Source organism: Chelonia mydas, chromosome 5 (assembly GCF_015237465.2).
Source record: "Chelonia mydas isolate rCheMyd1 chromosome 5, rCheMyd1.pri.v2, whole genome shotgun sequence".
NCBI lineage: Eukaryota > Metazoa > Chordata > Testudines > Cheloniidae > Chelonia > Chelonia mydas.
The window spans coordinates 29,914,747-29,929,857 of record NC_051245.2 but is presented as its reverse complement, the minus strand read 5'-3'; the positions used below and the strand labels follow the sequence as shown (position 1 = coordinate 29,929,857).

The 15,111-nt window shown below is 41.9% G+C and overlaps 1 long non-coding RNA gene across 2 annotated transcripts; it reads right to left on the bottom strand.

The window, feature by feature from the left end:
• Positions 1-5,459: 5,459 nt before the first annotated feature.
• Positions 5,460-10,458, bottom strand: LOC122465929. Of its 2 annotated transcripts, XR_006291077.1 has the most exons (5): positions 9,680-10,456; positions 9,341-9,453; positions 7,902-7,934; positions 7,173-7,319; positions 5,460-6,464 (listed from the first exon to the last, which is right to left on the bottom strand). It is a non-coding gene; the product is annotated as an uncharacterized LOC122465929 (long non-coding RNA). The 2 variants fall into 2 exon arrangements; XR_006291078.1 differs by lacking the exon at positions 7,902-7,934 and having other exon boundaries at positions 9,680-10,458.
• Positions 10,459-15,111: the final 4,653 nt, after the last annotated feature.

Sequence of the window (15,111 nt, the reverse complement as noted above, 5' to 3'; positions counted from 1 at the left end):
TACCTGCCTTAAATCTATATTGTATTGCTTTTGCCTATACTTTCATTTAGAGTCTTAATAGTATTTTAATGGATGTGCATGTTTAACTGATAGTATATAGAGCATAATCCTAAATGCCCTTACTTGCATGTGTAATCCTTTCTAATGGGAGTAGTCCCCAATTAGCCGTAGAGATTTTGCAGGAATGGGCCTTTATGTGGTAGAGTATTCAAAAGATGAACACAACTTCTGTGGATATCCAGTACTGAAAGACTCCGTTAGCCAGCCATTTTTTGCATCTCAATTTTCTCACTTCCACCTCTAAAATATGAGCCTTTTTCTGGGATCCTGTGTAAAATATGCAGCCCACAATTACATAAAGAACAACATCAGAATCTACCTAACCTCATAAAAGCTAGGAGGAGGTTATGCAGGCAGGCAGAACCAAAAGGTACTTGACCCATACTAGCAGGTTCAGTATTCATAGAGTATGGCTTAGAGGTTGCAGAAGGGCTAATAGAGAAGGGAAAATGTTTGTTTGTAAATGATTACATTCATTGGAATTCTTTCCTGTTAAGGCTAAATAAAAGTTATTTGAATCTTTATTCTTTTACTGGCGTCAGTCAATCAGCACCAGTATTATTCCGTCTTTCTCTTCCCACTTTTTCTTGTTTTGTTGCTTTTTCTTCAGACTTTATTCCTTGTCCTCCCTCAATCACTATAATTTCCTCTTCCTTTCTTCCATTTACTTTTTTCCAATCTCTCCTTTTATTTTTTTAGTTTACTTTATATTTTGACACGACCCACCATCAGTGAGGCTGACAAATGAGAATGCCCTTAGATTTGGTAGCCACTGAAGTGTTGAATTCACTCCCACTTGACATCTATGCCAGCTAGGGTTGCCAATCCAGGATTGTCCTGAAGTCTCCAGGAATTAAAGATTAATCTTTAATTAAAGATTGTCATGTGATGAAACCTCCAGGAATAAATCCAACCACAATTGATAACGCTAATCCCAGCCCACCCAGTTTTACTGCTTTTAAACACCACCTCTGGTAAAATCTCTGTTTAATTGTGGCTCCTGCCCACCTACTTCCCATCACCCATGTCCTGTGCATGTGAACAACTCCATGGAGGATGCCTTATTCCCCATGCTGCCATGCTAAGTGCAGATACCCATACAATCATCATATCGAAGCCCTGGTCTACACTAGGAGTTGAGGTCGAATTTAGCAGTGTTAAATTGATTTAAGCCTGCACCCGTCCACACGACTAAGCCTTTTTTTTCAATTTAAAGGGCTCTTAAAATCAATTTCCTTACTCCACCCCCGACAAGGGGATTAGCGCTGAAATTTGCCTTGCTGGGTCAAATTTGAGGTACTGTGGATGCAATTAGACGGCATTGGCCTCCGGGCACTATCCCAGAGTGCTCCATTGTGACCGCCCTGGACAGCACTCTCAACTCAGATGCACTGGCCAGGTGCACAGGAAAAGGCCCGTGAACTTTTGAATTTCAATTTCCTGTTTGGCCAACGTGGCAAGCTGCAGGTGACCATGCAAAGCTCATCAGCAGAGGTGACCATGATGGAGTCCCAGAATCGCAAAAGAGCTCTAGCATGGACCGAACAGGAGGTATGGGATCTGATCGCTGTATGGGGAGAGGAATCTATGCTATCAGAACTACATTCCAGTTTTTGAAATGCCAGAACATTTGTCAATCTCCCAGGGTATGAAGGACCGAGTCCATAACAGGGACCTGAAGCAGTGCTGCGTGAAACTTAAGGAGCTGAGGCAAGCCTACCAGAAAACCAGAGAGAGGCGAACGGCCACTCCGGGTCAGAGCCCCAAACATGCCACTTCTATGATGAGCTGTGTGCCATTTTAGGGGGTTCAGCCACCACTACCCCCACAGTGTTTGACTCCTTCAATGGAGATGGAGGCAACATGGAAGCAGGTTTTGGGGACAAGGAAGATAGCTCACAGCAAGCAAGTGGAGAAACTGGTTTTCCCAACAGCCAGGAACTCTTTCTCACCCTGGACCTAGAGCCAGTACCCCTCGAACCCACCCAAGGCTGCCTCCCGGACCTGCCAGGGGGAGAAGGGACCTCTGGTGAGTGTACCTTTTAAAATAGTATACATGGTTTAAAAGCAAGCATGTTTAATGATTGATTTGCCCTGGCATTTGCGGTTCTCCTGGATGTACTCCGAAAGCCTTTGCAAAAGGTTTCTGGGGAGGGCAGCCTTATTCCATCCACCATGGTAGGACACTTTACCACTCCAGGCCAGAAGCACATACTCGGGAATCATTGTAGAACAAAGCATTGCACTGTGTTTGCTGGCGTTCAGACAACATCCGTTCTTTATCTCTGTGTTATCCTCAGGAGAGGGATATCATTCATGGTCACTTGGTTGAAATAGGGTGCTTTTCTTAAGGGGACATTCAGAGGTGCCCATTCCTGCTGGGCTGTTTGCCTGTGGCTGAACAGAAATGTTCCTCACCGTTAGCCACGGGGAGGGGGGAGGAGCTAGCCACATGGTGGGGGGAGGCAAAATGCGACCTTGGAACGAAAGCACATGTGCTGTGTATGTAATGTTAACAGCAAGGTTTACCATGAAAGAGTGTACCCATTGTTTTATAAAGTCTTTTTTTTTTTTTAAATACCACTGTCCCTTTTTTTCCACCAGCTGCATGTGTTCCAAGGATTACAGGATCTTCTCGTTCCCAGAGGCTATTGAAGATTAGAAGGTGAAAAAAACGCACTCACAATTAAATGTTCTCTGAGCTCATGCTGTCCTCCCACACTGACAGAGCACAGATGAATGCATGGAGGCAGATAATGTCAGAGTGCAGGAAAGCACAAAATGACCGGGGGGAGAGGTGGCAGGCTGAAGCTGAAAGGTGGTGGCAGCATGATGAGAGGAGGTAGGATTCAATGCCGAGGCTGCTGGAGGATCAAACTAATATGCTCCAGCGTATGGTTGAGCTGCAGGAAAGGCAGCTGGAGCACAGACTGCCGCTACAGCCCCTGTGGAACCAACCGCCCTCCTCCCCAAGTTCCATAGCCTCCTCACCCAGACACCCAAGAACGCAGTGGGGGGGCCGCCGGCCACCCAGCCACTCCACCCCAGAGGATTGCCCAAGCAACAGAAGGCTGGCATTCAATAAGTTTTAAAGTTTTAAACTTTTAAAGTGCTGTGTGGCCTTGTCCTTCCCTCCTCCACCACCTCTCCCAGTGCTTCTCTCCTCCACCACCCCTCCCAGGCTACTTTGGCAGTTATCCCCCTATTTGTGTGATGAATTAATAAATGCATGAATGTGAAGCAACAATGACTTTATTGCCTCTGCAAGCGGTGATCGAAGGGAGGAGGGGAGGGTGGTTAGCTTACAGGGAAGTAGAGTGAACCAAGGGGTGGGGGGGTTTCATCAAGGAGAAAGAAACAGAACTTTCACACCGTAGCCTGGCCAGTCATGAAACTGGTTTTCAAAGCTTCTCTGATGTGCACTGCACCGCCCTGGTTTGTAACCAGCAGCCAGGCGATTTGTCTCAACCTCCCACCCCGCCATAAATGTCTCCCCGTTACTCTCACAGATATTGTGGAGCGCACAGTAAGCAGTAATAAGTGGAAATATTGGTTTGGCTGAGGTCTAACCAAGTCAGTAAACTGCTCCAGCGCGCTTCTAAACGTCCAAATACACATTCTACCACCATTCTGCACTTGCTCAGCCTGTAGTTGAACAGCTCCTGACTACTGTCTAGGCTGCCTGTGTACGGCTTCATGCGCCATGGCATTAAGGGGTAGGCTGGGTCGCCAAGGATAACTATAGACATTTCAACATCCCCAATGGTTATTTTCTGGTCTGGGAATAAAGTCCCTTCCTGCAGCTTTTGAAACAGACCAGAGTTCCTGAAGATGTGAGCGTCATGTACCTTTCCCAGCCATCCCACACTGATGTTGGTGAAACATTCCTTGTGATCCACCAGTGCTTGCAGCACTATTGAAAAGTACCCTTTGTGGTTTATGTACTCACCGGCTTGGTGCTCTGGTGCCAAGATAGGGATATGGGTTTCGTCTATGGCCCCTCCACAGTTAGGGAATCCCACTGCAGCAAAGCCATCCACTATGAGCTGCAAATTTCCCAGGATCGCTACCCTTGATATCAGCAGATCTTTGATTGCGTTGGCTACTTGCATCACAGCAGCCCGCACACTAGATTTGACCAGTCCAAATTGATTCCCGACTGATCGGTAGCAGTCTGGCGTTGCAAGCTTCCACAGGGCTATTGCCATTCACTTCTCAACTGTGAGGGCTGCTCTCATTTTGGTATTCATGCGCTTCAGGGCAGGGAAAAGCAAGTCACAAAGTTCCATGAAAGTGCCCTTATGCATGCGAAAGTTTCGCAGCCACTGGAAATCGTCCCAGACCTGCAACACTATGCGGTTCCACCAGTCTGTGCTTGTTTCCTGAGCCCAGAATTGGTGTTCCACAGGATGAACCTGCCCCATTAGCACCATGATAGCCACATTGCCAGGGCCCATGCTTTGAGAGAAGTCTGTGTCCATGTCCTCATTGCTCTCATCCCCACGCTGACGTTGCCTACTCGCCTGGTTTCGCTTTGCCAGGTTCTCGTGTTGCATATACTGCTGGATAATGCATGTGGTGTTTAATGTGCTCCAAACTGTCAAAGTGATCTGAGCAGGCTCCATGCTTGCCGTGGTATGGTGTCTGCACAGAAAAAAGGTGTGGAACGATTGTCTGCTGTTGCTCTGACTGAGGGAGGGGCAACTGACAACATGGCTTACAGGGTTGGCTTACAGGGAATTAAAATGAACAAAGGGGGTGGCTTTACATCAAGGAGAAACAAAAACAACTGTCATACAGAATGGCCCCCTCAAGGATTGAACTCAAAACCCTGGGTTTAGCAGGCCAATGCTCAACCCACTAAGCTATCCCTCCCTCTGGTATTTCAGGGAGGACTGAATCGCCATTAAAGTTTTCAAGGTGCCCCGACAGACCTCACCAAAATGATTGTTGGCCATTGATTTCACAGAGGGAGGGAGGGAGGGCCGGATGACATGTACCCAGAACCACCCACGACAATGTTTTTTGCCCCATCAGGCATTGGGATCTCAACCCAGAATTCCAATGGGCAGCAGAGACTGCGGGAACTGTGGGATAGCTACCCACAGTGCAACACTCCGGAAGTCGATACTAGCCTCGGTACTGTGGAAGCGCTCCGCTGAATTAATGCACTTAGAGCATTTTGTGAGGGGACATACACAATTGACTATATAAAAACAATTTCTAAAAAACCGACTTCTATAAATTCGACCTAATTTTGTAGTGTAGACCTCACATCTAAGCCTCTTTTTATCCATAGTTACTTTCCATTGTAATCACAGCTCCCCTTAGTCTTCAAATCTTTTCCCTCTAAGATTCTTCTCTGTGCATAGCTTAATTTTATGAGGGTATTGCTTTTATAGAGCTTTATACAACATTTATTTTATTATTAAATTAGTACACTGTTTCTTAAGCTCTTTGGCAGGCAAATGCTTTATATACAAATTATTAGCCTCAGTTTTTCATTATTTTGGTGTACTTTCTATTTTACTTTATCTATTTCTATATTTTGTTTTACTTCCATGTTTCCTCTCTTGCCTTTGGTGCATTTTTCACTCTTCTTTCTTCCCTTCTTTCCTGCTTCATTGATTCATCTATTTTATCTCTACTTTTCTGCTCCCCCAATTTCTGCCCCGCTCCCATCCCATATCCCAGTTCATGTAAGGATCATATTAGCTCACAAATGACTTATCACCTTTAAGCCTCTCATCAGGAAGATCTAGTAATGACTTCTGATGCAATAGCATTTCATAGGATGGAATCAATGTTTCAAGACCTTTTTTATGAGATTTTTCATTGTGGACCTTCAAGCTGAGTGTGGTCCTCAGCAGTGTATCTGAAGCCTACAGTTGGAAATCATGAATCTGTACATATATGCTACTGTCTACAGATTGTCCTGTGACCAGATGTCCTTGTGACAAAATGGCTGTGGTAAAAGCTCTGCAGTGCAAGGTCCATTACAAGGTAGTATGGCCCACATTTCAAAAAAGAGGTCTAAACCCACAATCCGGGCCATTTTCTCAAAAGAGCTCAGATCCTAATTAGACACCAAGATTAGCAGTGGAAATTTTCTGCAACTCAGCACTGAATTCCTTTGAAGCATCACAATGGGAGCTGCTGTGGGCCAAGCTGTTTTGAAAATCTGGTCCCATAACTTTTTCACTGCAGCTCCCTATCCCTGATCCTAGTAGATCTTTGCTTTTGTTCTCTTCTGTTAGCCAGCTGTCATTTCAAATGTTGAAGTTCTTGAAAAATGGTATGAGAACCTCTAATCCCATTAGCAAGATGTTCAGCTCCATCAAGGATGCAAAAGCCAAGGTGAAGAAACCATGCTCTTTTGGAACGGTCAGGAAACTGGGGTCCTACTGAAAATGATAAAGAAAATAAGATACAAAAAAAAGTTCCCATGTAATATGCAGCTGCTAGAAAAAATACTCCTCAGAAAAATAGAAAAGGAGGCTGTAAGTGCTGCTTAATCCAGACAGGAACCACAACAGAAAATAAAATCCAAGGGAGAAAGCACACAAGAGAATATCACTTATGTGCATAATATACTTTAGCTAGGATTTATTGAAACCACATCCCCAGGGGTAAAATCCCAGATAACTGTCTAGCCATGGGAGCTTCTTTTGTTTTGAAATGTGTAAGGTTCCTGTATTCAGGACATTTGGTTTCAGTAAATCCTAGATGGAGCATGTATGGCTCATAAGCGATCTACTTTTTTGTTTTTTACTATCTGTACTATGTTCAACAGTGTCATAGGCATTAAAAATAAAACAGACAAGAGAACCTCTAGCAGCTTACAATCTAGAATTGTGTCCATGCTTCCAGACCAGAAATCAGAGTTCAAAGTCTCTAACACCCCTTCTACCCTAAAGCAGTTGCAACAAATTGCTTGTTTGGTAATCTGCATAGCAGAGCATCTACATTTTCATTTTCTATGCATACTGTACATTCTTTCCATCAAAACTATTTCCCTTATTGTTCTACTCTTAGCCAGATTTACAAGAGGGTTCTGTTAAATACACAATTAACCAAGCTCCTCTTATTCAATTGAAAACAAAATGTGAGACCTTTGCATTATGCACACACAGCTGCCCATATTGCTCCAGATCATGATCCTAGTCTTTTTTGGCATGCAGTACTCCTGCTGGAATTGTATTCTCATCATCCAAAAAGTAGTGGTTGGTCTGTGTCTTCCAGAAATCTGTTTGCTCATTCTCAGAAGGACATAGAAGAAAACGTAAGACGACAAAGCAAGGCTAATACATACTGGTCACTTATACAGGTTGTGCCAAGATGGTAAAAAAAAAAATTGCTTCTGTACTTAGTGTGCTCAATTATCTTAAACTGGCCTTCATGTGTGATTCATAATGAGGTCTAATGTCACTATACTTCTGGCATTGACTTAAAATTTGCCATCTGATTTAAAGAAAGAATTCCCAATTTATGCTTGGACTAGCAAAAAATGGACTGTTTATGTTTGTTTTTTTTTAGGTAGAGATGTGCCAGGGTGCTACTCTTTAGATTCTCTGAAATGATAAATTACTTCCTTCCCCAATAACATTCACCTTTCCTCAGTTCTCCATAAATTGAAAATGACAGTGAACAGTTCATTCCTTCCCATGCCCTACCTTGAAAATTTACAATAGTTGATGTAAAAACTGGGACAATGCAAAAAAAAAAAACACCACTGTGCATGTATGAAGGAGAGAGAAATGCTAATTGTAGGTGCTGACTATACTTCTAGAACTCCAGATTAGCACATTTTAACATGAATACACTAAAGAGGTGGTTTATACCTTCATGGGAAGAGACTGCACTTTTTGGCCTTTCTAAAGAAGATGGAGAGGCGGAATGGGTAGGCATCAGGAATGAAGAGATGTGGAAAAACATAACTCTGTACAGATTTTTTTCCTCTATGCCAGAAAAATCTAGTGTGATCCATATAGCTGCTGAGTGTTTTATTACAAAATAGGGGACCTTTAATTGCCAGTGTTTCAAATCAAAGCAGTTCTGTTTATTGTTACTTTGTTTTTTCCTCTGAGTCTCAAAACGTTCTGGGACAAATTCTACCCTCACTTGTAACCCATTGAATTCAGACCATGGAAGAATGTGATCCAGAGTTTCATGAATCATTTTAGGAAACTGTCAAAGTGCTAATGTTCTGTGAAAAGCATGAAATATTTAGGCACACATTTCAGGATTCTGAATTTCAGCTGACTAGCAGTGGCAGACTATCAAAGCTCTGAAATTTATAATTCAACTGGTTAATTGAAGAGGGGTAGGGGAGTCTGCCCTTGAGTTTCAAAAGAGACAGAGGCATCATCCAGACATGAGTGACTAATGGATGATCTTGTACTAGTAACCAAATGCATCTGTAGGAGCAAAAGCAAATTCAGTAGCACTACCACAAGTGGATGACAGACACATACAGATGTTATTTGTATAAAGAGAGGAGAATGGGCAAGATTGGCTGTGTACTGGGGTCAAGCCAGGAGAAATCCTCCCACTTTCAGGGAGAGTATCATTTTTATCCCACTCTACAAAAGGAGCAACAGAAGGGGTGCCATTTGGCAGTGGCAGGAGGGCCCAGGGCAGCTGTCCACCCTTGATTTTTGGTAACCATAGCATCTGCAAACTCTGACCTATTAATTCATTTGCTCTAGCTCTCTTTCAGTGTAGGATTGTTTCCTATTGCACTTTTACTAGCATGTTATCCAGTCTAGCTTTCAACATCCCAGATGCTGGAGCTTCTGCCCCTCCCCTAGGGAGATTACTCCACTGGCTAATAGCTCTCACAGTCAGGAAACTTTCATTTCTTAATTTCCTCCCACTGCTCTTAACTATGTCTCCCGGCACTATGCTATTCTAAATAATTTCTCTACCTCCTTGGTGTTTGTATGTTTTAAATCCATGTAAGGCTGTCCCTTCATCAAACTACTCCCATGTCATTTTAAAACTTTTTTCTCTGAATTAAATCCCTTCATTCCCCTTATACAGTTGACTTGCTGTTTGCTAAATTCCCTCTGGGTCATATATCTTTTATGTATTGGAGGGTGCTCAGAACAAATCCTGTTTCAGGCACAGTCCCACCAAGCTGTATGGAGAGGGACTGTTAGCTCCCTACTTTGTGACAGGATGCCTCTGTGCACAGCCCAAATTTGCATTAGCTTGTTTTGATGCCATACTCTGTAGTGTGCAAGAGTAAATAGTTTGTGCCTGCTGCAGGTGTACTCACTGCGTTCTGTGTTTGAGAAGCCAGCAGAAAACAGCAGCAATAGGTAGCAAGACCTTCCATGTTTGTAAACATGATTATTTGGGACCCAACTGTATAGTTTCTTCATTCGGTTACTGTTGTGTAAAGAACAAAAGGCACAATATTCCATTGGAAACACCTATCTAATTTTCTGCCCACTCTCACCCCAAAGTCTCTTTCAGCATTAGTCTCCCAGAATTCTCCTTTTCATTTAACTTTCCCCAGATTATATTAGCTTACATTTTTTCAAATCAAAAGCTTATTTTTCGGCCAGTGATTCTAAACAGTCTAGGCCTTTTTGTAGTATTTCTGTAGCCTCACCTCTGTTCATAGCTCCTCTCAAGTAATTTAGCACCATTTACAAATGTGGATACCATACTGTTTACTCAATCTCCTAGATCATTAATGAGGATACTAAGCAAATCCAGGCCTAATACATGTCTCTGAATACCTCATTAAGACATGTCCTCCCAGCTTTACACTTTGCCATGAGGCATAAGAAGACAGTAGGAATGTCAGCAGAGATGACAACTATCCAGTACCAGAATGGAGTAATTTGCTGAAGGAAGAATGCTGACTGCGGGGGAAGGGACAGAGGGAGAATACAGAACTTGAAAAGAAAAGTATGTGCTATTTGGTGCAGTCTTGTGAATTTCAAAGACAAAAGTTTGCTCTCCAGAAGTCTATTCACTGGCTAGAGACAAAAGTTATCCCTAGCAGAGATGTATTTTACTTTTAGCAGTATCAGAGAAAAGAATGAACTGCACTAGAGGCAGGAGAATACATTGTGATGGAGCAATCCAGCACCAGGGTAGAAGAGCCCAAAGAGTGGGCTACACAAAAGCTAATAGAAAAGGAATTCTCATTTCATTAAAATCCTTCACTGAAACTAATACCTAGCTCTAAGGTAAATTTAAACAGAGGAACCAACAGCAGAGCGCACACCACAATGCTGGTTTCTTCCTTCCATCAATCCTTATGTTATAAAATAGAGAGACCTGGCCACTATTACCTCTAGGAAGCATTTTCCCCTATTCTGAAGTTTCCCTAGAGCCAGGTGAAACCATTAGTACTTGCAAGCTGAGGCCATTTTAGAGCCTAGGAAAGGGCTTGTGAGTGCTGATATTTATACCTTTGTATGGCACCACATGATGGTAGGAATGCAGCACTGCAACTTCCCATTGGGGAATGAGAAACTGCCAGATATTAGTCTGTTGTTGATTTACTTAACCTGATTGTCTGTGAACTGGATTCTCCATTTGGGGCTGGGGGACTGTTTATTTCTACCTGACCAGGGAAAGCTAGGATGAAACATTGTTCCTAATAGATAAAACAAAAAAGAAAAGCACTTACAGACAAAATGGGTAGGATTGAATATGTTGGTGAGGGGGAAGAAAACATACTGTAAGGTGGTAGGGGCTGATTGGATGAAACAAAAGGGAGGTGGAGCCAAGGGGCTATAAAGCTGATCTCTTGGACCTGTTAGCTCAGGTTACACCAGAGTGCAGAGTAGGAGGTTGCTGTTAGTTGAAAGGGTGACTGTTTCAGTGGTTAGGGTGCTAGCTTTAGATGTGGGACACCTGTGTATGAGTTCCTGCTTTGCTACAGGCTTTCTGGGTGACCTTGGGCAAGTCACTTAGTCTTTCTGTAAAATGAGAGCATTTCCCTCTTTTACAGGGGTTTTGAGGCTAAATACATATAGGGCTACTGAGGTGCTCAGTTACTATTAGAAAAAGGGACCATACAAGCAACATAAATAAAGACATGCTTCTTTAGAAGGGCTGACCCTCTACAAGCCTGCACTTGATTAGTTTTTACTTATCTATCTTTATACAGGCTTGAATTAAAATATCCTATTTTGAGGCATATAAGGAATTTCTTCTACTTTTCTTCTCACTGATTTTAAACAAGTCTACAACCCATAATTCTAGGCTACAGCTGTAGTGACATGTGCACATACAACTTCCTGTAATTTTAACACAGGAGTTACCAGCTTTGATAGTCTGCTGGAAGTGCCTGGTATTCTAATAGCAATGCCTCTTAAATGTTACACTATTTTTCTATGATTCAGCACATAAGAAACCAACTGATATTCATGAGCTACTAGCCTGATTTGATTTTATTTTTATCAGAACGAACCAAGAATGTTAGTGGCACCTCTTTCCTTAAAGTAAGCCTGAGATAGTACACCACTTTCTCACTGTCAGCGTGAATCATCTCATAGGGCACAAGGGGACTGGATGGTACTCAGAGGTATCATTTACACTTTGCTGCACCAGCACAGGTGATTCTGATGCAGAATATTTATAAAACACTATGAAGCCGGAGATCAAAAAGGAATGTTCCTTCCCCCTTAAAGTACAGACACATGAAATCATTGGCAATTCACTGGCTGGAAGTGAAAAATGTTAACTGAGGACTATAAAAAACAGTAGATATGACAATATCTGGAATATCCATAAATAGGTATAAAAGGACAGGTTATTTTAACTTTTAAAGCATCTTTTTAGTAAGAATTTGGAAATTTTAAAAATATAAGAATATTGTATATACATAAGAGGGGGATGGTCTAGTGTGTAAAGCCCTGGAGGGAGAGTCAGGATACCTGGATTCTCTAACTTCTGTGTGACCCTGGAGAAGTTACTTCAGCTCTCTTTTCTGCCTCAAACCCTTTGTCTATTTAGATTATAAACTCTTCAAGGCAAGGACTGTCAATTGCTATAATAAAGGGATATACAGCTTGCTCCACCCTTGAAAGTTGATTGAGTTAAGCTTAGATAGAGACTTATTCCAGCCCTTCAAGACTCACTTTAGCCTGGGAGCTCAGTTTAGGCTGAGGCCTATGCCAGCTGTGAAATATTTACTCCAGCCTTTGACCTTGCTTTAGGCAGAGGCCTGCTTTAGGCAGAGGCCTGCTGTAGACTTATATGATTTACAGTGTTCTGAAGGCTGCCAAATTCAGATGCCAGCATCCCACCAACCTCAACACATTCCAGAGGCCAGACACTCTAGTGAGAAAGTGCTACTGCTGATCCTGGAGAGTTCAAGTCCAAAACAGACAAGCACCCAGCGTAATGTAACTGGGATATCAGGTGACAAGAGATCTCTCAGTTGGCTGGGTCCCAGACCATTCATGGTTTTATAGATTATCAGTATCATGTCAGCTTTGAGCACTGGTGTTATGTGCCTAATAACTACTCACCTAGTTTCAAAGGTGTCCAGCTGCATTCTGGGTCAGACTTCTAGGTAGTCTCCAATGGTTATCCTAAATAGAGTACAGTACAGTGGTCTAGCTCAGAGGCGAAAAAGGTTGGCTGAGTATTTCAGTTCTCTTGTAAGGTTGCAAATTTTTGTTCCACCATAGATAGAGAGCCAGTAGATACCACTGCTGCTGCTTTAAAATTCATTTTAGCAAACATTAGAAAAACACTCTGCCCATTTGTCTGCCAGCATCCATCCATTTTACATCATTTGGTTTGCTTTCAACCAGGTCCTGATCCCCGTCAAACACTCAGAAAGAAATGACTGTCTCCTTTCCACAGAACACAGTTTCTACACCAAGACTGTGTAACCTTGGTATGTTGATGGCACTGCAGCCTGAACTCTCCTGTGGACTCCTCGCTGACTTTACATCTCAGGATTTACTTTACTCAGAATGCTGTTCTGGCCTAGTGGATATAGCACTGGACTGACTCAAGTGACCTGTATTCTATTGCTAGGTCTGCCACTAGCCTGTTCAGTGACCTGGGGCAAGTCACTTCACTATTCTGTGCCTCAGTTTCCCCATCTGTAAAATGTGAATAATGATACTCAACTTCTTTGTAAATTGCTTTGAGATCTACTAGTGAAGAGCTAGGTATTATTATTTATTTATTTATTTATTTATTATTTTTTATTATTTATTAGTAAAATAACTATAGCACCGTAGGTGTGGAAGCTATTATGAAAGAGTATGGAAATCAATGGTTATGGGTTGTTTTAATTGCATTATAGTAAGACATACTTCGGAAATGCATCACCAACACGTTGAAGCAATGTGGGGAATTTGAGAGTGAAGTAACTGAAAATGATGCCCTTTAACCAAATTACAATATTGTGCAAGCCAGTTTTTTAGTCAGTGAATTGGGGAAAAGGAAACAGGAATTAACTTGTTTGAAAATCCAGCTATCTTTTAGCAGTAACAAATCTTTCTGTGGCCACAGTCCAGACAACTAGGAAAATTTCTGGTGCAGTTTCATAACTTTAACAAAATTGAAAATCTTTTGGGCTTTGAATTTTGATAAATCGAGAAGGCATAAGTATGTCTTCAGAACACATTCAGTTTAAAGATATGCCAATGATGCGTATATTGTATATACTGTAAATAGAAATGTAAATATGCATATATTGTAAATAGAAAGCCAAGGCACATGAGATAAGTTAAGGCAAGGATAATTAAAATCACTTTCTCTGTGATTTTTGGGAGACCTTGGCTGCACCTACCAAAAGCAGATTGCTAATACAGTCTATAAATATCACCCTTGTAGAGTAAGTGACTCCAGACTTCTCCAGCCTCAATTGTTTCTTTATGGTGGTACATATTTTTTCCCAAGACAAAATGCTGTAAGAGTTTTGTACAAAGAAACATTTTGTTAAAGCCTCTCAGTGTTTAAAGATGTGCCCTGTGTGTGCAGCAGAGATGAACAACCACCCTCATGGGGTGCTGAAAATCAGAATTAACAGGACACTAGCGTGAAGCAGGAGCAATATCACAGTGTACATGTGCAAACACACACCCAGGGATGCGGACATCTTGCACCCATTACTATTCCTTTGATACAGCCATAATCTAGTTAAAATGGAAATGTATTAAGAAAGTCAAACAATTAATTGATCCAAGAAAGGTTGTTTCATGCGTTGTGTAAATCAAAGCTAAAAATTCATTTAAGGGACACTGCTGTATTGTAGACTAAACACAGTTTGGCATGAGTATGAGGTTTGGTGTGGGTGTTAAAGTTGTTCTGCACTACACATGGTCAGTAATCCTCAGCAGAAATGTTAACTCAATTTGTCAGTATTATCTTTATGTCAACAGTAATGCTTAAATATTTACAATAGGCATAGTACTCTGAGGGTTAGTAACGCAAGATAAATTGGAAAAATGCTAACAAAATGGATGGTACGAATACAAGCCTTTGGCACTTTGTACTTTTCAATTTTATATACAAGAGGGTTTGCCTGAAAGTTGGATTTTATTAGGTTTTATGTTTTGTTTACTGCCCCAAAGGTTTTGCTAAAATAAAGCAGAGTTTCATATAATTATTGGAACAATGAAAACATAAGGACTGTATTCACAAGAGAGGCAGAGACCATTACATAGATGCTCTGGGTCAAATTCAGTCCTGGCATAAGTGGGTGCAAATACTATTGACCTCAGTGGGAACTACACCTGCTTACTCTCAGGCTAAATTTGGCCTTCTGACTTTCAAGGGGTTATAAAACATGTGATACACCTTTCTTTTTATAACCTCTTATATACAGACTATTCCCCAAAAGGCTTTGCTGAATTAAATAATTGCAAATTTCAAGACAAGCCGAGAGAGAGAAATGAAGCGGTATAGGCAAGGGAGATGTTTTCAGATGAAAGTCAATGAGTTAAATTATGAAGTCTTCCCCAAGCACTTTTCCGCCTCATTCTCCCTTTTCAGTGCTATCTGCACAGCTTCTTATAATGAACCCATCACTGTGGAATCTGAGCACCTTGTGTTTGCCTC